Genomic DNA, 27,011 nt, shown 5'->3' with positions numbered 1-27,011 from the left:
CAGTTCTAATGGCCCGCCCCGTGGAGGTCAGCTAGTTTGTAATAGGTATGTATGCATACACACATGCAGACAACAATATGTTGAAGTACATTCTCTGTAACACATGCATTCCATTTGTTGACATAAATAATAGGAATGTGCACATACAAACATCGACTCGACAGTAGATGGAATAATAGGCTGTGCAGAAGAAGGATGGGTTGAATTACACTGTAGCACATTCCAATTAACATTGGTAATCCATACATGAACATATTGCAACGTCTGTCCGCTGTATAACATACTAAATACCGATTACAAGTTAACTGGAGTGATGTGTCGTCATAATGAATAAGGCACTAGTATGCTGGTGAAGCATATATAAACACCATTACACATGTGTAAGTGCGTATGAGTGGGGACTGTATTAGTCTACAGACACACAGATGTATGTATATATATATATAGATAGATAGATAAATGTATGTATAGACATGGTACAGTAAATATACACATGTATATACCTAGGTTATGTTACAGCAGGTACGGGTAACATATGTTCAGACCGGGCATATGTTGGTGGGAAGTCCAATAAACAAACGTCTACCCTCCACCCACCCCCCAGCTAGGCCGGTGAGACATACAGACATGCAATAAAGGTAACTACAACAATGCTTCCCAGACCACCGGCAGGAGACTACCAGTGGAAGAGATCTACAAGGTCTACACTTTAAACATGGACAGCGACATCCCTTGTGGGACACCAAAAATTTTGTTCTTCCAGGCAAGGCCAGTAAAGATTACTGCGACCAGGATGTAGCTGTACATGGAACAGTAGGCTGCGCAAGCCTGATAACACATGGGTTGACACAACGTATGACATGTGTCCTGACAAGGGGAGAGTGGGCAGTGTGTAGGGGGTGTGTTCATACCCCACCTGCACCCATAGTAAGGATGAGTTCTGTAGAGTAGTGGCAGGTAGGGGAAATATGGTATGTGATTATGGGCCTAGACGTGCAGGTGTTGGCTGGTAGACATGTATTAGGACTGCCCCATGGATGTAAGTAATATTCCGATGTGAATATAGCAGATGCCCATACCTCCCAAACTTTAAGAGCACATCTACTGGATAGTCCGTAAACCACTGGGGGAACACATAGGGCCATATCATTGAACTGTCCCTGATTACCAGGGATGTCCGTGATGACGAATCAGAATCTAATGCAGTCCCAAATAAACCCTCCTAGAACTAGTGATATTAGGAGGAAAGGTGGTGGAATACACGTAATGAATAATGACAACATGTAAGAGTCCTAAACAACATGTACCTCAGACAATGTCTATGAATACATATGTGCTCTGGGTCCGTCAATGTGTCAGGTTAATAGCACCAACCTTCTAAATGTGTCCCTGAGGTTGTTATGCAGTGTCCCTGATTCAGTGTTCATTCTTCCCCATTTGTATGAGAGGTCTGCTAGTGAGAGAAAGTGCATGTTCCACCGACTACCTCAGAAAGATGATAGAATAATAGGGTTGGGGTTACCACCTGTCCACCTTTGCGACGGACACAACCCTTTGGGCAGTTGTATCCTGCAAAATAAATGTAATTATGAAAAATGTCATGTGATTTAGGGCAAAGATTTCCTATATTGTCTGTAGTAGTTGCATAAAACAGCTATTTTGTACCTGAAACACCTAATGTTATAAGAAACAGTATAAGCAACTATAATGCTACAAGAATAACCTTTTATTTAGGCAAAACACTGAAGTACTCTCCTTTCTACTGGCTGTGGGTATGTGCTGCCCTGCAAAGTCTGACATCTCTACATACAGGTCCTATAGGGTTGCCACCTTTTCAAATGGCCAAAGTGGTACATGTTCTGTAGAAATGTCAGACTTTCCAGGACAAAACATACCTACAGCCGTGCATAGTACAGAATTATACTTATTTGCAGAAATAAAAGCGTAATCTAGTAACATTTGAATTGCTTATGCAACTTCACATAACATATAGATGTTTCATATATAAAATAACTGATTTTGCAACTATTAAAGAAATGTAGAATATAATAATGTCCTGTAATCAGGACATTTGCTATGTCTTGATTATTTTTGCAGGACACAACTGCCTAAAGAGGGACTGTCCCTCGCAAAGTGGGACAGGTGGTAACCCTAAAGTCCCACCTTGGCCAATTAAAAAGGTGGCAAACCTATAACAGGTATGCGGTAGCATGACTCGGCCGATGGATGTGGCTCCCACATCCCAACTACTTTTCTGTATTGAAGAGTCTCAGTTCCCATGTATCAGCCAGATGGGAGCAGATTGTATGAGGAACACACAAATAATATAATTAATTCACTGGAGAGGCCGCTGATTCCGTACAGTCGAACGCCATGCCATCGCCTAATAGGCAGCCATTCCCGATACTGTAGTCAGGAGCGGCCTTAAATCAGTTGGTGCCTAGGCAAAAGGGCACCAGGGCACCACCCACCACACCACCCAGTGCCCCCATCCTGGTCTGCCTTCACCAAATAAATACTGAAAAAGTGCCCCTGCTAAAGCGGCACCCTAGGCGGCCGCCTAGATGGCCTATGCCTAAGGCTGGCTATGACTGTAACCATGTAGTCCGATGTGATAGGCATCACAAGGTGGGAGCAGATTGTATGAAGAACACACAAATAACACACAAATAATATGATTGATTCACCAGACAGGCCGCTGATTCCGTACAGTCGAATGCCATGCCATCACCTAATGGGCAGCCATTCCAGATACATTAGTCATGTAGTCTGATGTAATAGGCATCACAAGGTGGATGTATGAGGAACACACAAATAATATGACTGATTCACTGCACAGGCCGCTGATTCCGTGCAGTCGAATGCAATGCCGTCACCTAATGGGCAGCCATTCCCAATACTGTAGTCATGCAGTCCAATGTAATAGGCATCACAAGGTAATATTGTGGTCCTCGCTCCCACCCAGGGGTGTGAGTGACAGATGCCAACACCAATGTCTGTGCATTTGCAAGTGCAGGAGCAAGCGGGTGTAAGCGTGTTTGGCTACAAGTATGCGAGTATTGCACTGGTAAAGCAATGTAGAGGGTAACCGAGTGTAAGAAGCTGTAATCAGAGGTCAGCAGTGCTTAACACCACACAAACCCACGCACACCCACTCCCAACTGCTTTAATGTGTCTTACTCCCTCCGTATCCCAAGGGCTTGTTCTGCCCTGCAACCAAATAAATATCTTTTGCAAGGGTCAGAAGCAGCTAATGTGTATTACCAATATGCCATGGCAGATATACAGACAATGGACAGTACCACAAACATATCATACAGTGCAGTCATTCAACAGTATAGGAATGTATCTCATCATGTAGATGTATATGTGAGTGTTTATGTCCAACATATAGGTATATACATATATAGAGATATATCAGGAACATACCATGTGGCAACAAAGCATTACAAACGAATGAAACAGGAAACACCAGCGACACCTGTATTATGTAGTGGTATTGCTCTATATGATCTCAAGAATCCCTCAGACAGACATGTATCAGTCATACATGCAAATAACTGTATATTGGCCTTATACATCACTCTGTGCATGTAATGTACATTAACACAACAGCACCTGTCCAATCATTATGTGTGAACAGTACTCTTGCAAGGTGCTGTGTGCAACATCATCATCATGATAAAGGTAAATGGGGTAACCATAGAGAGACTGGTAGTGTTGTATGTACAATGGGGTCATCCTCATCATGTGTACCTGGACCATGTAGGAGTGATGTGCATACCAGGATCATGCGCCTGAGGGACAGGGGTGACGATAACAGGAGTATGTTGTGATGCATATTACAAGGGTTTCATGTGTCCAGTGGGCACGTGTGTGTAATGGACAGCTATGTATAGGGCAGATATTGTCCTAGGAGCCGATTGGCCTTATGTTTCCGTAGGTGAGGGTCAGATGTTGGGGAAGGAGTGTAGGTATGGTCGTGGAGGATAGGTAGGATCACAGAAAAGACAGCATACAGGGTTGGTATATGACACATGTGGGGGGATACACCCCACACGGTGATGGGTGTTCGGCATTCACAAGCCCATGGGAACAGTGGGACGGAGGTCCCCAGCCATGGGCAACTACCACTGCACTTACACAGCTGCAAAGGAGGCAGTGCTGGGGGCTGTCCAGGAGGGGCAGCATCACCTTGTAAATGTGACACTCCACCCTTGAGCTGACATATCTGGCTTCAGAATCCCTCACTGAGCCACCAATGCAACACATCCGGGACCGCACAATAGCAGACATGTATATGTCTGGTCCCAATCCCAGGGGGGACCTGCTCCATCCTCAGTGGTGATACCACCAGAAGGTGCTGCAGAGCCAACAGAGATTGATGTCTATGGTTGGGCACCAGATGTGCTAGTGCCCAGTGCCATGGTCAGCTGAAGTGGGACAGGAGGTTCTGCCGGGACCTCCCAACCCATTCAGCCTATGGCGTTGTGTTTTATACCCACATATGGCTTAGTGACAGACAACAGCATACAGGATTACCTACGACAGTATGCATAGATATCACCAGCAACCCAACACAACAGATGGTATACATTTGCAGAGGGAGCACAACACATGCATATATACTGCATGCCATCTGTACAATGTGTAGTAGATGTGTGTCCGCAGCTCTGAACAGTTGCCCATTATTGGCTTGTCACTGGGAATCCCAGACAGTGTCTGTCATACCACTGTCTCATGTGACACATGTCCAGTCAGGGATGCAATGGCAGTAGCACATCCCTATCATCATGTACTGTCTGCAATCCTCACACCATGCTTCTGCTGTGCACAGATGTGTGTTCAGTGTGTAACACAGGAAACAAATGGTTGGACACACAGACAAGTTCACAGATGGCCCTACAGATGGGGGTCCCTCATGAACAGAGTACTGTCATTTCTGTATTAAAACATGAAGAATAGCCATTACCAAACACGTGTTAAACAGGCAGTAGTCTCAATGCAGCATAGCTACACTTACATGCTGTAGTCATGTGTGGTGCATCACCCTCCTGTCTTTAGGCTATTTCCCACTGTGGAAAATGATTGAGGTACATCCAGATATCATCTGTGATGCTGTGTCAGAACACCACATCCAGGTCCCACTCACAGCAACTGTCATGGCCAAATAACAACATGTTTTCCCTAGATAGTGTACTGTGTTTATCATGCGGATTGCTATGGGAACACCATCACAGCTGTACCACAGGCAATCAGCTCGAGGAGGACTGCAATAGGTGCAGAGGCCATCACCTGACCATGTCCTTCACTTACAATACACATGCTGCTTCTGTGCAGGTGTACTCCTTCACATCCAGCAGAGAGTGTGTGGGTGGGACAGGCAAAGTACACCAGGGAAGGGCTTGGAGACTTAACCATAAGCATCATCTGCCACACGCCGAACAGTACAGGGGTCAAACCACTGAGTGATTACTCATTACTATTACATGTGCATGACATTACTACATGTGCCACAAAGGCGACATGTTGCTGTGCTGTAAGAACATATATGTGTGTATGTGAGTGACATCTACAACAGAGATATAGTAGACATACATTAGGTGTGGCACACATGGCTGTCCACGTGAACGGATGCCATTGTCATAACAACCACACTCCCTAATGGACATGCATTGACACCTTTGCCAGGGCCACAAATACATAATGTAACTACTTAGTTTGCCACACTGCAGTAATGCACAGGACCACATGCACCACAGGGGATATCTGGAGGTTCTATGGGCAAGGCATGTGAAAGTGCTTGACATCTGTTGGTATGGCAACGAGGGTTATACTGGGAGTGACTGTGGTTGGGAGCATCACAACCCCGATGCAGACACAGGGTGCCAGTACTAGCATGCAGGTATGCATTGCTTCATGGGTGTGTAGTGGTTGGCTGTGCAAGATGGCTGTACAAGGCTGGGTGAGGGGTAATCCTTGGCATCACATCACCTGACAATGTTGTGCAGTGCAGGGGTGTAGTGTCTGCAATGACCCACACAGATGGGTACTGCATTATCTGGCCTGACATCCTGGTTACCTATGTGTATGGCCATAGCTTTGCAATGCATGCCATGTCTGTGTTTGATAGTCCTTCACATGGACATTGCCTGGGATTTGCATGTCCCAAAATACTGTACAGTGACATGTACAGGTGTACCTGGTTTGGCAGACACATGTTGTGTACACAGCCTGTTATCCCTGATATGCCAATACTGGCCTGGTGTGGTGAAACCTGCTTATAGTGAGCAGGTTGACCCTGCACCTGCAAGGATAGTATGATACACGTATTCCATGGTGTCAGTGGCATGGGTCCATACAGGGCACATGTGTACAGCATTGTCTGGCCTCTGTGGATCACATTTGATGGCACCACATATGTTGCAGGCATTCAGTGTGGAATACAGTGAAGGCACAATGTCCGCATATATGTGCCTATTGCACCTCTGTACAGGGTGCCATGTCCTCTGCAGGCCACTGCATTCTCACCATGCCTACTATCTGTCATCAATGTGCATGGTACTAGCAACATACCGGGATATCCTAGGCAAGTTTGTTTCTGCATGGCACATGGGTGCAGGACATATACCGGGTACTAGTAGGGCTGCATACTTTGTTCACCAGGCCTTTTGCCAGATGTATGGGTATGGCTTGCCAACACAGTATTGCGGCTGACTGACAGTTGTACTCCTCATGAGGTGGCCAATGTATCAAAAGACGGACACCATATAGGAAAACTACAAAATCTGTTCCCAAACATGTGCAATGGTATGAAAATCATGGCCACCTCTACACAGGCACTGACACACAAACACACACACTTGCCATGTCCTGTATACAAACCCCTACCATATCACACTGCAGCAATATGCATTTAGGGCACACGCTACGGCAAATACTGGGTTGTGGCACGCCTACATGTGTATACCTAGTTGGGTGACAACAACAAGAATGACAAAGGTGGTCCTACAATTTGTACAGAGAGTGCATACTCTACACAGCACTGTACTTGTCTCATGCAGCCAGACACACACTCACACACACATACATGCACACACACACACACACACACACACACACACACACTTGGCATGTCTGGGATTAGAACACCGACCTAACTACTTTATTACACTACAGCATTACACAGTTACAGAACACGCTACCAAGATTACTGGGAAACAGCACTTTCAGAGGTGTATTTGTAGATGGGAGACATCATCAGCCTTGCCAAAGGTGGGTATAAGAATTGCATGGAGTGTGATCAGTCTAAAAGCATTACTCAGTCCTCAGGCAGATGGTGACAAACACACACACACACACACACACACACACACACACACACACACACACGGCAAGTCTGGGATTAGAACACCGACCTAACTACATTATTACACTACAGCATTACACAGTTACAGAATGCGCTACCGAGATTACTGGGACACAGCACTCCCAGAGGTATATTTGTAGGTGGGTGACATCATCAGCCTTGCCAAAGGTGGGTATAAGAAATGTAAGGAGTGTGAACAGTCTAAAAGCATTACTCAGTCCTCAGCCAGACATGGACACACACACACACACACACACACACACACACACACACACACACACACACACAGTCCTCAGGCAGACATGGACACACACACACACACACACACACACACACACACACACACGGCAAGTCAGGGATTAGAACACCGACCTAACTACTTTATTACACTACAGCATTATGCAGTTACAGAACACGCTACTGAGATTACTGAGACACAGCACTCCCAGAGGTGTATTTGTAGGTGGGTGACATCATCAGCCTTGCCAAAGGTGGCTATAAGAAATGTAAGGAGTGTGAGCAGTCTAAAAGCATTACTCAGTCCTGTGGTGAAACCTGCTTATAGTGAGCAGGTTCACCCTGCACCTGCAAGGATAGTATGATACAGGTATTCCATGGTGTCAGTGGCATGGGTCCATACAGGGCACATGTGTACAGCATTGTCTGGCCTATGTGGATCACATTTGATGGCACCACATATGTTGCAGGCATTCAGTGTGGAATACAGTGAAGGCACAATGTCCGCATATATGTGCCTATTGCACCTCTGTACAGGGTGCCATGTCCTCTGCAGGCCATTGCATTCTCACCATGCCTACTATCTGTCATCAATGTGCATGGTACTAACAACATACCGGGATATCCTAGGCAAGTTTGTTTCTGCATGGCACATGGATGCAGGACATATACCGGGTACTAGTAGGGCTACATACTTTGTTCACCAGGCCTTTTGCCAGATGTATGGGTATGGCTTGCCAACACAGTATTGTGACTGACTGACAGCTGTACTCCTCGTGAGGTGGCCAATGTATCAAAAGATGGATACCATATAGGAAAACTACAAAATCTGCTCCCAAACATGTGCAATGGTACGAAAATCACGGCCACCTCTACACAGGCTCTGACAGACAAACACACACGTGCCATGTCCTGTATACAAACCCCTACCATATCACACTGCAGCAATATGCATTTAGGGCACACGCTACGGCAAATACTGGGTTGTGGCATGCCTACATGTGTATACCTAGTTGGGTGACAACAACAGGAATGACAAAGGTGGTCCTACAATTTGTACAGAGAGTGCATACTCTACACAGCACTGTACTTGTCTCATGCAGCCAGACACACACTCACACACACATACACGCACACACACACACACACACACACACACACACACACACACACACACACACACACACACACACACACACTTGGCATGTCTGGGATTAGAACACCGACCTAACTACTTTATTACACTACAGCATTACACAGTTACAGAACACGCTACCAAGATTACTGGGAAACAGCACTCTCAGAGGTGTATTTGTAGATGGGTGACATCATCAGCCTTGCCAAAGGTGGGTATAAGAATTGCATGGAGTGTGAGCAGTCTAAAAGCATTACTCAGTCCTCAGGCAGTCAGTGACAAACACAAATACACACACACACACACACACACACACACACACACACACACACACACACACACACACACACACACACACACACACACACACACACACACACACACACACACACACACACACACACACACACACACACACACACACACGGCAAGTCTGGGATTAGAACACCGACCTAACTACATTATTACACTACAGCATTACACAGTTACAGAACGAGGTACCGAGATTACTGGGACACAGCATTACCAGCGGTGTATTTGTAGATGGGCGACAACATCAGCCTTGTCAAAGGTGGGTATAAGAAATGTATGGAGTGTGAGCAGTCTAAAAGCAATACTCAGTCCTAAGGCAAACGGGGACAAACACACACACACATGGCAAGTCTGGGATTAGAGCACCGATCTAACTACTTTATTACACTACAGCATTACGTAGTTACAGAATGTGCTACCGAGATTACTGGGACACAGCACTCCCAGAGGTGTATTTGTAGGTGGCTGACATCATCAGCCTTGCCAAAGGCGGGTATAAGAAATGTAAGGAGTGTGAGCAGTCTAAAAGCATTACTCAGTCCTCAGGCAGACATGGACACACACACACACACACACACACACACACACACACACACACACACACACACGGCAAATCAGGGATTAGAACACCGACCTAACTACTTTATTACACTACAGCATTATTCAGTTACAGAACACGCTACTGAGATTACTGAGACACAGCACTCCCAGAGGTGTATTTGTAGGTGGGTGACATCATCAGCCTTGCCATAGGTGGGTATAAGAAATGTAAGTGTGTGAGCAGTCTAAAAGCATTACTCAGTCCTCATGCAGACGGGGATACACACACACGGACACACACACACACACACACACACACACACACACACACACACACATGACAGGTCTGGGATTAGAACACCGACCTAAGTACTTTATTACACAGCATTACGCAGTTACGAAATGTGCTACCGAGATAACTGGGACACAGCACTCCCAGAGGTGTATTTGTAGGTGGGTGTCATCATCAGCCCTGCCAAAGGTGGGTATACAAATTGTATGGAGTGTGAACAGTCTAAAAGCAATTTACAGTCCTCTGGCAAATGGGGACAAACATACACACACACACACACACACACACACACACACACACACACACACACACACACACACACACACACACACCAGTGGCGGGAAAAGAACACCTGCCTATTTACAGATCAATATTACAATACTACATACGAGTCACGCCACATAGACTACACATTTCAAGGCTGTCATTATGACCTTCTAGAAATGCGGACATCAACAGGGATGCTGGCAGTTAAGATGTACATACCTGTGAACCTGTGTGTTTAAAGTAGGACTCCATCCTGACCTGGAGTATGCCCATTTGTGGACTTGACGATTACTACCACTATACAGGGTACAATGGTCATGCCCATACACAGAGACACATAACCGACACAAGGTGTCACTGGGCATGCTCACACACTTAGTAGCACAGGGCTGTTCGGAATGCACTATACGCCCATCTACACAAGGTTATACAGGGCATGCTCATACACTTAGTAGCATAGGGCAGTCTGGGATGCACTCTGATTCTAAACACGGAAGGCCACAGTGGCCATGGTATTACAGGTAGACATAAATAACACATTGTAATGGGCTCTGGTGTTAGTATTTGTCATTTTTAGCAGGAACGCTGTTCTACATATATTTGACACCGGTCTTTTACACAACGTCTGCTGCTGTCCATCACCTTAGATGTACCATCCTATATCACCACTTGCAGTGATGTCTTGCTAGGAGTGGAAAAAGCTTGACCAACACAATGAGCCTTGCTAGAGGTGGCAACTGCTTGAACAACAGAATGAGCCAATGTCCTGCTCTAAGTACAAGGTTGTAAAGTGTTTGTCATTCTGGGATGACATGACTGACAGTACACAGGCCTTTGAAACATATCACATGCATCCATGATTCAAGGGAATGGGGATAATGCCTAGGTCACATCTGCCCATACAGTGCCATTCCAAGGCAAATGTCCTAAACACAGGATAACATCCTGACACCTACAGGACAACTGCATTGTATACTTATGCTATCCAGTGCTAGATGTGTAGCATCCATAACCATAGCTGCTCACTGTAGATTCAACAATGGGGAGTACTGACAACTGTGCATTGAGGAACACCTGGCTGATGACTCTGTAGTGCACAATAGCACTACCATCATATACCTCAGAACCAGACATGTGTGCAATAACACCGGTACGGACCGCTCCACGTAGTGGTGTCCCCACATACATAGAGGCCACTCACATGTACTGACTGGTACCCCCACGAAAGGCATCACAGAACAGTCATGTGCAGGACACAGTGTCACATGCTGCATTCTAGGACGTAAACCTCAGACACCACCATGCCCTCGGACCACCAACACGCATCCATACATGTTGTAGGACATATAAGAGTACATCACCATGTGACCATTGACCAGTGGACTGTACCAAGCTCTACATCAACTGCAGAGAGTACCCATGTACTGACATAGTTGTATCATGTGTTATGCAATGCAATGATACCACTGTCTGTAACCAGGTCAGCTGTACACATACCAGGAGCCCTCGGTAATTTACAGCATTAGCAGATGAATGTTGCTGTACACCAGTACACAACCTCATGTATGGATATGACATACATGTACCTGCCCTGGGTATGTACATGCCACACACACACACAACATACTTGTAAATAGCATAGCTGTTGTTGTCCTTTGTGCAAACAGGGGCTACAGCCATTACACACATACACATGGAATGTAGGTCCATGGCTGCTGAATGCTAACAGTACATAAGGAGTGATATCAATTTTGACAGAGGTAACATTCCCTCTGTACTGGTTACCCATTACACCTGTCATGTCATACAACAGTCCATGTGTCATGTATGTCATTACACATGTCCACCAATTGCAATGCCTACAAACATGCCCAAATGACAGGATTGTAGGACCTACACACATGTACATGTAGTGGTGTGTGTTCAGATAACATGTGTATGCAGTTGCTGATGTATGCAGGTGACGTGTATCCTAGTACATCATGCAGTTGCAATGCAGCCTCAACATTGCCAACTGTATATGGTGATATGCTGAATGTACGGAAAGATGTACCTCAGGTATGGACAGATGCGTGGAAATAACTAAGTGATGGGGGATCTTTGCAGATGGATGTTTGCTGAGGACAGCTCACAGGTGTGTCACAAGCAGTCCTACAATAACCTGTGTAACCAGTAAGCAATGGTTTCATTAATTGAAGGACATAACACACAATTTAGACAGTGGTCAGGGTGACAGGGAAGGTAAATCACTTGACACCTGTTAACAGTTAAGATGTCCCATGTGCATATATCAGCACTGTTGCCAAAGGAAGCATCAGTACACTTTGTAATGCATGCAATTGTGCTGTACGTCTGTCATACATATCATGAGCTAGGCAGGTCTTTGATTCACAGTACTGGCATGTGTGGTTGCGTGTGTGTCCATATATGTCACGTATTGTGGGGAATACATCTTAATTGTTACTCACTCTCCTGTACACTAGTGTACACATCTGTACAGACTGCAATGTAGAAAGCAGGACATAGGCAGGGGCATGTATCTCACACATGTGAGGTATCTGTATGTGCGTGACATAGGTGTATCCAATACTGAATGCCATAGTGTGTGTATGTGTGTTTGTATGTATGGCTGTCTGGTCCCTGGAGTGAGGATGTATGTTACCATACTGAATTAATAACACCCCTCCCACATCCAGGTGATGCAATCTACTATCCGTGTTGATGTCCCCAATCTTAGGCTTTACTGACTACCTGTACATGTGTATTCTCTGTGGCACGTCTTGTAGGTGCCCAGTACTGTAATGATGATTTGCACATAGGCAGGGGTCCTCACCTTACCAGTATCAACTGTGTGCGAGTGTGTGTTACTGTGTCAGTGAATTCATGAGTGTGTGGGTGTGTTACTTTGTCACTTAATACATGTGTGTCAATACCTGAGTGTCTGGGTGAAGTTGTGTGTTGGCATCCTGTCATGGGAACGTGTATTACTGCTTCCCAATGAGGCATCACACTTCCCACTGGCCTCTATCCTTGCTATCAGCTAGATCACTCTTTTACCTCACCACTCCATGTAACTGTACCTGTGATGTCACCCTTCATGGATGTCACGCCTGTAGCCACAGTAGCTTAATACACAGCTATCATGCTCTTGGATCAGTAGACGTTTTTGGAACGTGGGACATTCTCACTGTTATTTGGCAGATACACTGTGCATGCTGGTATATTCATACATACCTGTGAGTAGTCCACATTGACATATGGGACACTAACTGCAAACACTTGACATCCACGGGCACATGCAATTAGACCTAAAGGAGGACAGCAGAACATCATGACCAGTATGTGGTTACTGTTGTTACACAAGACACATACTGTTAACAGTACGAAATGCATTGTACACCTGTAGTACGTGGTATGCCTGCTGCAAGTCAACAGTACTCAACAATTGTAAACTACACTTATCTTCCCAGTCTGTTCACCCTGTGCATCAGACCATATGAGCATGTCCCTGCACCGATGGTGTGGATGTCAGGGATGCGCCACATGCATCATCATATGCACAGAGTTATAATGTTTGCCAGGGGCCTAGGCTGCACCATTGGATGACATCATGTGTGTGGGTTAGGGCCTTTGATCTAATTAAGTGGGTGTGAATGTTATGCAGTGCCCTACATATGTTTCCAGTGTGTGCGTGTATGTATGAACACAGTTCTGGCATGTGTCTGGCCTACACAGGGGTATTATTGACAGCTGCAGACTGTACAGGCCAGGATTTACTGTTCATGGTGTCCATCCCCGGACATGTGACCTGTGCCTGCCAAGGGTTGCATGGGCACTACCAGGCAGAGGTGCAGATTGGATACTGTCTGATGTCACTTGTCCACTGGAACCATGTCCCTGTTGTGACCATCCCGGGCCACGTGTGTGTGGCCTGCTGTGTCGTGCTGTGGACAGCACAGCACCAGATGCACTGCTGCTGCTACCACCACTATGGGAGTGGACATGTGAGGTAGCTCGCACACATAGACCTGAAACAGGTGATGTAGCAGGCCTAATGCACATACCCGATGCCTCACTCCTACCAGATTTTCCAACACAGACAGCTTGTGGATTGTCATGCCACAGTCAAAGACTCCAACCATGTCACCCAACCGTCTATCCAAAGCTTCAGCAATCTGCTGTTGAGCATTTACCATTGCCTGGATGTTGTTGTATAAATAACGGACAGCAGCCCTCTAAAGCCTCTGATCTTCTCTGTTGTGCCATTCAGCACGTGCCTGTGCCTCCATTACAGCCTGAAACATGCGTCTGGTCACACCAGCTGATGCGCTCTGTCTTGCAGGAGCATGATGGCCAGAGGTCCTCCTACGAGCAGCACTGGCCATGTGCCTGTGTGGGGCACCACCAGTCAGTTGACTGACACCATGGTTTGCAGGCACACCTTCCATAGCCCATGCACTTTCCTGTTCCAAGCTACCACACGCTAACTGTCCTTCCTCTATGGCCACTGGTGATGGGGTATGTGCAGGCATGGGATCTGTGTGCAGGGATGAGGTGGATATACCTGGAATGGCAATCAATGGCACAGTTTCAGCCCCTGACAACTCTGCCTGTGCCTCATTCATATGTTCATCATCACTGCTAGAGTCTGTGGGGACACTAAAATCAGATGTACTGCAAGATGGCAATGCACATACATCACCTGTGAGGGCAGACAAGAACTGTAAATTAAAATATATACAATAGATACACACACACACACACACACACACACACACACACACACAGACACACACACACACACACACACACACACACACACACACACACACACACACACACACACACACACACACACACACACACACACACACACACGCAAACATGCATGTGATATGACAGAAGGCATGCAACATGCATGTGATATGGCAGACGGCATGCAGCGCTGACAATAATAGTGGTAGTTATCATACATCCCTGGGTTGCACACAACAGCATGCATGTGTCATAGCAGATGGCATGCAGATTACACAATCATAGTAGTAGTTATCATACATCCCTGTGTTACACCATGTAGATGAGCACAGGGTAACAGTACACTTGCCTAATGTGTGGCATATGACCTTGACAATCACATGTAGTATGACATGTGATCTGCTGACGTGTGTAATGACATGCATACATGTTTAACACAATGGTGTCCTGTCAAATATACAGTGGAGTAATGGTGTCCCAATGCAGTGTTGTGTGTCCGCCCTACAGATATACTGCACATTTAGCTGATGTGCATGGCCATTGCAGGGAACCATGAGGCGTTTCTATTGCTATACAGTGTGAGTTACAGACACAGTTCATAGCCATGACTGTGTTCAAATACAATACATATAGGCTGTGGAATGTGACCTACATCACTGAAGTATACACACTAAGCCATGATGTGGAATGTGTGACACAGGTCACTGAAGGGTATACAGATGACACCTCTGCACTTCTGCAACCATATTCCTGCTGCCTAGCAACTATAGCCAGACATGGCGAACACGTCGGTACACCATGTCCCACACACACACACACACACACACACACACACACACACACACACACACACACACACACACAAACACACACACGCACGCGTGAAGCAAGTATGACATTGATATCCGACACCAGTAAGGGGAATGTACTGTATCTGTGGGCTGATGTGGATACTGTACAGGGAACTGCTGTCATGTTGTGACACCCTCAAGATGTTCAACACATCTTATGTGGTGGATTGATGTCACACCTACACAAGATGTGCACAGGCCTGTAGGATGTCTAGTGTTCCACATCTGCAATATAACCATTACAAAGGCCATAGTTGGACCATGTGTAGCCATTGTACAACAGGGTGTACACACAAGCACATCACGTCTACTGTGTGTGTTGCTTCATGTCTCTGGCCATCCTCCATGGCCATGTGTGTACATATGTTGGCCAAATTATTGTGACAGGCATCTATTTCACATGTCTGTGTTGTCCCATATGACATACATCCATAGATGTCATATGCTCCACTGACGACAGGGTTATGCAGACAAAGGGTGGTATGTGGGATATGTTTGCAGGTTAGTTAGGCAGTGTTGCAGCCAGGCCACTAGATGTCATGGACATGTCAAGATAGCACATCACATTGTGTGACATTCATAGCAGGGCTATGATCCACACCAATGAATCCTGTGGGATGGCCATATTCCAGCTCATTGTGTAGCACTGTTTGTATTCCCCACATGTGTAGTTCTGATCTGTAGTACATGTCCCTACAGTGAACAGCACCTCCACCATTGTATGCACAGCTGTCCACACATCTGGCAATGACAGTTTTTGAAGATTTATGTCAGTGAGGTGATTCACATGGTTTGCAAGTGTTGCACATGGGTAGGCACTGTGATGCATTGCAGGTCCGACCTGTATATTGTGACAGGACCATACATTATGTGTACATGTTGTAAATGGCCACATGGCAGATAGATCTGTGCATTATGATGCCTGATAAATAATAACAGTCTCATCTACAACAGGCTGCTGTCGCAGCAGAATGCCAGAGGTACCTAAATAGGAGTAACACAGCAGTATGAGCATTATCCATGCCTATATGATGGCTACAGGGTGTAATGTGCATGTTAACGCATACACCAGTACATTAGACTATACTATGGTGTATGCACATGTGTGCATACACAGAGTAGCATACTATAGTATGTGGCATGTGTATATACATGCCTTGCATATGATGTTACATTACATATTTTACAGTGACACATGCAACTATATGGAATATAGTTGTTATAGGTGCAGTACTGACTTATCAGGCAAATCCAGGCTCAGTGGGTGAGAGACACCCACCTCCACAGTATCAGCTAAGGCTTGAGGATGTGGTTTTGCAGGTGTCCTCAGGTTTGACAATAGCTCCTCGGTAGGTGTGACTGGGGGCTGGGTTGGTGGTCCACCACCTGTTGCACCTTGTTCCCTAGCGATTGCATTTGCACACTGTTTTGCCCATCTAATGAGGTCTGTACAGTGTCTGCGCACCTGCTGGTATGTGCAGTTGTGGCCACCCACATCATTAACCCTCCTGCGAAGTTCCATCCACAGGGCATCCCGCTGCTGTGCATGCTGTGGCACATGGCTGAACAGGATATCGTGATTGTCAGGTAGGTATGGGATTAAGGCCTCATCCTCCAAGTGGGTAAAAGGGGGTAGCCTTGCAAGCGGCATACCTGGAAGACATAATCATGGAGACAGGTCACCATAACTCACAGAGACATACAGAGCTACAGCTGGACATACACGTGTATTGCATTTATTACGATTAAATAGTAGTATTTGCAAATCTACATGACACTGACGTGTTTCTGTCACACACGTGACACTCAATGGTGAGTGGATATTATCACTATATATGTGTATGTCACCTGATTACATTGCTCATACTCCATGTGGATGCTGTCTTGATGTGGGCATGTCTGTTTGCCTGTACTGGTGTTCCAACCTAACAGCACATGGCTGAATGTGTCCACATTAATGCAGTCGACCTTGATGCTGTGTATATGTCACATATAAAGACTTACACTGCCTTAACAGACATGACCTGTGACCCTGCAGACTTGCTCACATAAGGTTTTTCATGTATGTGTTCTGCCATATACATCTACATGGCACTGTACAGCAATTCAACATCCTGCCATGTATCACCTGTGTTGCACATGTGATACACATGGGACACTGTCTAGCCAGATGGTATTTGCAGGGATGGATATCAACTATAGCATGTACAGTCAAAGTCAACTAATAAGCTCTATGCCATGGGCCATGTATGAACCTAGGATGAAAGTTTATCTGGCTGTAGCTGACAGGTAGGTGTCTGGGGCCAGGTGGAGCAGTGCCACATTACTGATCCACAGGGTTAATGATACATTTACCATGCGGTCATTACACCTTGTCTGAGGTGGAGCAATGTGCAGCTTTGACGGACAGGAATGCATAGTATGGCAGGACTATGTAACATGTATGGGACAAGGATCTGTCCAGCATGTGGAAGGTGGATGTCCATGAAGTATGTGTTTGAGATCAGGATGTGCATGTGTAGCATGTCCAACATCACTGGGTTGGACATGGATTTATTCAGGGTATGCATCATACTACATAGTGGAGATGGGGAATGGGAAGGCTGGTGTATTTCATCTGCACATGGCCAATATCCCTTAAAGGATATATGTGATCGGATATGGGTCACTTGAATGTTGTGTATGGCTGGACAATGATCTCTATATTCATGGATCGCACCCTGTCATTATTAGGGTTGACATATATGACTACCTGACAGGTGTGGTTACGTAGCTATCACAGGAAAGACAACTGGCCAGCTGCATCCCTTGCACACAGGGTCCATTATGTTGACCACTGCCTAGGTGGTAGTTCATGGGTACAGGGTTATTAACATAGGGGAGACAATGCAATATGTAGCTGTCAGATTGTGGCCATATGTCACACACACACCTTACCCACAAAGCCCCTTCTGTATGTTGTCCACAACACTCTTGAGTCGGCTATTACTCCTAGGTCATAGTCATTCGCATACTTCAATAGGCAGATGCCTTCTGTTTGTCTGTGAGGTATGGACTGCAATGAGGGGGAATACAATTAATTAACCCTGTCTTACTTTAGCTGGAACTGGTGTGATGAGCATGTATTATTCAGACACTTTCTGTAGTGTTGGTTCTGCCAGCAGTCCCATTGCAAAACAGTCCTGTGACATAGGAATGTGCATCTAGTATACTGTGTTTAGCTGGAACACAGTATGGGTGATGATGTCCTATGACCCACCAAGGTTATGATATGCAGTGTGACATCAACCTTACTGTCATTTACATCTGTACTGCTGATATCAAATAATTTGATCAAGCTTCATGGCTTTTCAGACCAGACTCAGCAGGGTAGTAGCACAGTGCTTCCCATTATCAGTGGTATCTCCCCCTTTGTGGGTTGTGATACCTGTTGGTGTGCACCATTCAGTGTGTACACAGCCTGACATGGAGCTATGTTTTACATGAAGTGTATGTGGAGAGCAACTTGTTTTGCCATATGTGTATGATACAACCTGTGATGTGGACAGGTCCCATGCAGCCTGAGTGCAGCTTGTACCTGCATAGTTGTGGGTACAGGGGCTCTGTGGTGTACATGGATATATGATTGTGTACCTGTTGAAGGGGCAGTGTGTTTATGTTATCCAAGACCCTATATGGATTGCTTATTCATGCTCAGCACTTGCTCAGAACTTGTAAGCACTATTAAGCTACTAATTACTATAGCACTCATTCTTCCTCATTACATAAAGGTAAACCGTTTTTGTACATACTTTTCTCACTTGCTTAGAGTAAAATAGCTCTTGTACTCACTTTCCTCACTTATATAGGGGAACTTAATTTTATATTCAGGCATGTCCAAGAGTCAGATGCCAGTGTTCTCTCCTGTCTATCTGATGAATCTGGAAATCTTGAGGCAATGTAGACATTGCCTCATGTACACAGACAACCCTGTCCGCCTACCACCCAGCACTACAACCTGTGAGAGATGCACTTATCTAGCCAAACTGGAGGTAAAGCTCTCTCCAACCAAGCCTGACCCTGACAGTCATGTGGAGAAGGTAAACATTCGCACCACACCACACTCATCACATAGTCTCACTGAATCTACCCCACTATTAACTGAGAAAACTACTCGTGTACCAACTCATTAGCTCAACACTTTCTGGAATTTATAAACACCAATGCCCTGGATCAACATATCCGCACACCCACTAGGGGCAACAATATCCTAGACCTAGGCATTACCAACATGAATGACCGGTGTTCCACACCTGAAGTCAACTCCTCGTTGGTCCGATCCGACCATAAGCTGAACACCATTGATATCCACATCCCGCCCCCACCCCCACCCCCCATTAAGGGAACCACAGTATAAATATGTCTACAAAGCCAACTTCATGCTTCTTAAGACAGATGTGGTGAATGTCATGACACCCATGCAGATGGAAAATACTGTTACAACTGCTGAATCCTACACAAAAGTACTCTATATGCACTTACATGAGTGCATGGATTGTGCTATCCCAAACAGAACTAAGATGCTATACTCCTAATTAAGGAAGCCAATCTGGTGGTCCCCTGCCATAAACAAGCTGTACAACAGAAGGAAGATACAGTTGCAAAAGAGAGTATAATCCCATGCATGGAGGAGCTCCCTGGTCAGCCTCAGTAAGAAGGTGAGATCCCTTATAAGATCCTCCAAAGCTAGCTACGAAAACAAAACTGCCACTAATTCCAACAACAACCACAAAGCATTCTATAGCCATGTCAAATATCTCAATGTCAACACCCAGATCTGCTCTGAGTTACAGCACAAAGGCACAAACATTACAGAACCAACTGATATTGCCATCATCCTGGCAGATAGGTTCAGTGCTACCTTTCCCCCCTCTCAAAGCTGCACACTCTAAAGCCAGTATCACAGCATCCATGGGACCAGACAACATCCCAGGCTGCGTTTTCCATGAACTTCAGAACGTACTGGCTCCCCACCTATGCACCATGTTCAATAATAGCCTTGTATTGGGCTTAGTGCCTCCTGAATGGCACACAGCAACAGTTATCCCACTCCACAAAGGTGGTGCCACAAAGGACCACTTGACCTATTGCCCTATAGGCCTGACTAGCCTGGTTTGCAAGGCTATGGAGCACATCATCATGGATCTCAGTCACAGAGACATTGGGTACCTCCAAACCTTTGGCCCCTCCCAGTTTGACTTTGTTAAGGGCAGACCATGCTTCCTAAACCTGGTGGACTTCTTAGAGACAGTCACCAAGGCATTAGATGAGGGTAAGGAGGTCCACACAGCCTACCTAGATCTCGCAAAGGCTTTCAACACCATTCATCATTCTGGTATTATCGACATACCCATCCACCTGAAAATTAACCCCTACATCATGTGATGGTTTGCAAAGTGGCTCACGGACAGAACCCACACAGTGGGAGTTGCATACCCTAGGTCCGACTGTATACCAGTTACAAGTGGCGTCCCCCAGGGCTCAGTCCTAGGACCCCTCATGTTCGGTATATAATTCTCTGATGTACAGGCAAGCACAGGAGGGTTTGGCTGAATAGGTTTGCAGATGACTGCAATCTAGGGAACATAATTGTTTCCCCAGCTGTTACAGACACCCTCTGGAAGGGTTGCACTGAGACGGATACCTGGTGTCAATATCATGGCCTCAAACTGAATGCCAAAAATGCATAGTCATCTCCTTTGGATATAACTTATTACCCGCGGACTACCACATAGGTGCTAGTCCCCTACAAACAGAAACTTAATTAGATGCACATCAGCTGTGCAGCTACTCCATTAGCCGATACCATGGAAACAGTGGTGTATAACTGAGTACTTCTTTTGCGCGTTGTCTGTTTGCCTTACTTTCGAAAAAGACAGCCTGGATGTGTTGTTTGTGATGCATTTCAGCAGCTATATGGAGACAGACAGAGATATATAAGCTTCATGACTTGCGTGGATTGTGTGTAATGGCTAGAAGAGTTTGTTCTACATATGAGTATAGCTGTTATATTTCAGAACATTGCTACTTATGCAGGGTTTGTTTGTACCTGATACTTCTGCAGATGTTTCAGTCTGGCAAGGATGTTTGGGCAGCTCAAGGCTGTATGGCAATGCATGAACTGTTATGTGGTTTACAGTGTGCTCACCAGACATCCTTGATTTGGTGTACATGTGTATCATACTGTGCTGTTACTCAGTAATTGGTAACACTTCCCGGTGTACACACAACCCTCTGAAACGGGATTAGTGCAAACAAACCCTGTAACATCAGCAGCTGTTCCATTGTATAACAGCAACTATTTCACATAGGGCCATGTTAGTGTGTCTCTAACAAGGTATGTTAAGGCTTCTGCAGATGTCGTACAGCGAGTGAATGATTTGTGATATTATTACAGTTTGTATTGTAATTTGTTTGGGTGTGGGGGTGATGTTGGTGGCTGTGCATAGCAGATGCAGGTGTGTAAGAACTGCTTTTATACATAATTGATATATGCATGAGGGTTACTCCCTATCTGAACACCTATCCTTAAGTGGACAAATACTATGGTAATTGCAGGCTGATTTATTAAGGCACTGTTAAATGGTTCCTGTATAGCATGCAGGTGATGTTAGTCCTTGAATCCTTTCGGCAATACATCGGAATGTAATAAAGTGTTGCTACATGAAAGCTGTGTATTTATGTCATAGGTATTTGCAGTCATTGTAGTTGTGTTGGTGACTGACCCTCTTTGGCTAGGGTTGCCATCTTTTCACATGGCCATAGTGGGACATTTTCGGGACACACATCAGATTTTACAGACTGACACAAACCCATGGTCAGTATAAGGGATAGAACTGTCCTTTCTTGCCTAAATATAAGCTTATTCTTGTAGCAGTTTAGTTGCTTATCCTGTTTCTTGTAACATGTAGGTATTTTAGATACAGAAAGAACTATTGTATGCAACTATTACATTACATATGAGACATAATTATGTCCTACAATCTCAGGACATTTGCCACATTTAATATATTTGGTCAGGACACAACCGCCCAAAGAGGGACTGTCCCTCGCAAAGTGGAACAGGTGGTAACCCTATCATTGGCTTGTGTCCATAGCACATATTTGTAATAGTGTATAGGCATATACTCTCCATATCCTTTGTTCATAAAGGTTGGTCGTGGCGGAATGTGTGATTGCTATGGTACATGTTATACTCATATATGAACACTTCAACCGCTGTATATGGGAATACCTATGGAATCCCAAAACCCTACAGTTCCGACGCCCACAGTACCGGGCCCAGACTCTCATACCCCATATTATCAACAGCGACAGTAACTCGCGAAAGTAACACAAACATGGAACACACACACAGACACACTGCTACCCACCACATCCAAATAAACCTTACTACACTACGTATGAGCAGGTGGGCATGCCCCCCTACATCCCCCATGTGGCTGTCTGCACCCCTCCACACCCCTTACTATAATATTCTACCACCTAGATCATGCAAACAGTCGCACAAAGCTAACCCAAACCCACACATTACAGACTCTCAGGAATACACACCACACTCAGAACACACACTTACACACACTACAGCCCTCAGAAACACACTTACACACAGTAACCTACCTGAACCACAACACCAGAAGCACTGACTAACTGTCCCTTAACATCGTGATTTTAAACCTCGCACATCTGGTGTTTTGGTACTGTGTTCTTTCGGACTTTAATCCTCAGGATTACAAGTGTCGGTATGTCAAGCAGTCGGTATGTGGTAGGTATCCCATTTATATGTACATCCATGGTTATCTAGATGTTGTTAACCTATCTATATATCTACATATATATGTGAATCCCCATATATCGACATATATCTCTCTCTCTTTCCCTCTCTCTCCCTATATATGTTGATGTATATATATATATATATATATATATATATATATATATATATATATATATATATATATATATTATACATATATATAACATACACCTTTCATTGGGTACATGCCAGTTTGTCCTATTTCCACACATTCCTACCTTTTGTGTTTTATCCTGTCAGTATACACAACTGTATCAGTACATCTCAGGTAGCTTAGTGGTATGTTAGTGTAAAGATTGTGTACATGATTGTGTGTTCTAATCCTGGCAGTGGTATTTTACCTCTCAGAGCAGGCACTGGTAGTGTAAGGGTGATCAACGCACATTTCAGCGGTTGTGTGCTCCATATGTTTATTATTCTGTGGAATACTATCTATATATGCAAGCTGTGTTTAAGGTATACTATGTAACATGTAAACATCTGAGAAGATTCCTGTCAGGGATACTCCACATTATTTGGAACTACATCCCTGACTACATTATACAAAACCCCTCACTAACACTCCAGGGAATCCTTGCAGAGTGGGTGGGGAACAGTGGATATACCCCAGGGATCCTGCAATTGGTTCTACTCCACAGAGGGACAGTTAGTTAATCGATGGGGTGGCGACAGCAGACACTTTTTGCCTATGCTTATGACTGGCCTCAGGCAGTTAGGCATGTACCTACCTCTGTATCTATGAACCTCTACATACAGTATCGATACATGCTGATAGCTTAATTTACTGTTCAGGTATTGACTTACCTTGTCCCAATGACAGTTGTGTGTACAATAGTTGAGGGCTACCTATATAGGATGCACACAGTAGACCACCTATATATGACAATTTACAGGTGGTCGTGTGTGTGTCTGACATCCATGTTTGCTGTGTGTGCAGGTTGAGAAGGGTGTCAGTCCATGAGTGCCTACACTGTCAGTGTGTGTGCTATACATTCCCTCTTTGCCAAGGCATGGGCATACTGGGCACGCCTCCATCTGTCTACTGGGGCTAGCACAGGGTGTTTGTGGTCTGAGTCCCTTTGTGCCTGTGGGTCCCTTGGTAATGGTGGTGGGCTGTGAGGACCTTCACCATTCTGTCCCTGCTGCAGCTGTTTCCGCAGGATCATATTGTGTAGCATGGCACATACTATGAAGATGTGGGCACACGTGCCTGAAGACTACTGCAAGGCTCCACAAGATATGTCCAAACAAGGGAACTGTCATTTCAGCATCCCAAACATGCGCTCTATTATGATTCTGGTTTCTGCGTGTGCCTCATTATGGTGTTCTTGCATGGGTGTGTGTGCATTTCTAATGGGAGTCATCATACACGGTTCCAGTGCATAGCCAGCATCCCCCAATAGGTGGCCATATGGGATGCCCCCCCCCGGCAAATACCTGATACAGCTGTGGGGCATGCCAGATGTGAGAGTCGTGATAGCTTCCAGGGCTGCCAGCACACACATCCATGATAATGCCCTGGGCATTGCACATGACCTGGCAGTTGATGGAGGGGTATGCCTTACAGTTTATGTAGCACCTACCCTGCTCACCAGGTGGTGACTTGATGTGTATGTGCATGCAGTCTATTGCATCCAGTACCTCTGGGTAGTCTGACACACGGTGGAAGAGACGCATATTGCTGACCAAATCCTCCTGTGTTCGGGGGAAGTATATGAGCTCATTGGCATGTGGTAACATGGCATCCAGGAACTGGTGGAGTACCCTGGATGCTGATGCCTGTGCAATCCCCATGATATCCCCAGTTGGCCTTTGGAAGGTACCTGTGGCAAGTATTCTCAAGTTTACACATACCTTTGTGTCCACTGGGATGGGTTCCCCTCTGTTACTTCTGGTTCGGAGGTGTTGCCAGCACAGCTCAGTAAGTTGCTGTATGATGTCCCTGTCCACCCTGTAATGCTCTACTATCTCCATAGCATGTAGCCCCTGGTAGGTTATCCTGGGTCAGAACACTCTTCTCCTCCTCTGGTGCCTGAGATGGTTGTCAGCATCATCCTCCACACCATCAGTCTCCAACACATGGTGGTGAATCAAAGCTATGGCGGCCCCTAACATGTACATATTAAAAGTTCCCCATCTGTATACACCAATGGTGCAAAGTGTCTGGGAATACACAAATGTTTGTGTGGGGCTTTCACACCTTATACTATTGTGCAATGGATGATGCTGGTGTAATTGGGTGTTTATGTGCAATTCCAGCTGTGGGGTATCTTAATTATTGGTTTTACAGCAGATACTGCTATTGTGGGGCATTTGGTGTTTACTTACGCTTGGCTGCCATTATTCATCTATTGCCCTTTACTTCAATTTTCAACCTGATTCCCCTCCCATTGTCAGGCATGCATCCAACTGCTGGCTTTCTTGTTTTGTACTTTCACAACCCAGGATTGTGTTGGGAAATGTGTTATGTAGCTGATCTACTGCAAGTTTGCTTTGTTCTGCTGTGACAGTTTTCTTTTCTTTGCTGTACGGCACCTCCCCTTTTCTGTTCTGCAGGTAGCTGCTAGCAGCCTTGTTAGCTGTTGTCAATGGTCCACTGTGAGTTCGTAGGTGTCAATTACTCATTTGTACTCCAATTACCATGCTGCAGCATTTCCTTATTGTCTTCCCATATCCTTCCTGTTTCTACTGTGCTGTGCGCCACGCACAGCTGTTTACCGGGTTTCGAGCGTGTTTTCATCCACATTCACATGCACTTTCGGTTACCTTGTGTGCTCTCAGCTAAGCAAAGCTATGGCTACTTCCACACCCCTATCCTGTGGCTTTGCTTAGCAACAGGCAACCCAGATTAGCAATGATACAATGTGCTTACAGCTATGGTGGCGCACCCCTCTCTGATGTCATGTTTACCTCCAGGCCACTCCTCAGTGTTGTACTGCTATGCCGTGTGGTACATCCTTACGCCGGCGGGGCATTTGTGATTCAGTATTACTTGACTCATTTGCATGGCATTGACTACTAATTTGTAGTTACCATGCAGAACATTGTTCTGTGAGACACAACATCCAGGTTACAGAACCCTGATTTAGGGACACTTAATTCCCAGATATCTAACTTTGAAAAACTAGCTAAGAAATACAAATCATTGCAGATGGACAATGTTTTTTGGAGCATTCTATAGAACTGAACCAAGTCCCTAGAGACCTCAGGGTATTTAAAATTCCTATGGGAATTGAGGCCGACTCAAGCATATTATAAAATTCTAGAATTATTCGACAGAACAGGTTTTGATTTAATGAGAATATTCATAAGGGATAACACCAGCAGGCTGAACAATTTAAAGAATGAATTAGTCACATTAAAACCAAGTATTATGAATGACTTACTGTTTGAAAGCA

Source organism: Protopterus annectens, chromosome 5.part0 (assembly GCF_019279795.1).
Source record: "Protopterus annectens isolate FY-2018-M chromosome 5.part0, PAN1.0, whole genome shotgun sequence".
NCBI lineage: Eukaryota > Metazoa > Chordata > Ceratodontiformes > Protopteridae > Protopterus > Protopterus annectens.
The sequence above is the reverse complement of the archived record's forward strand: the minus strand, read 5'-3'. Positions refer to the sequence as shown.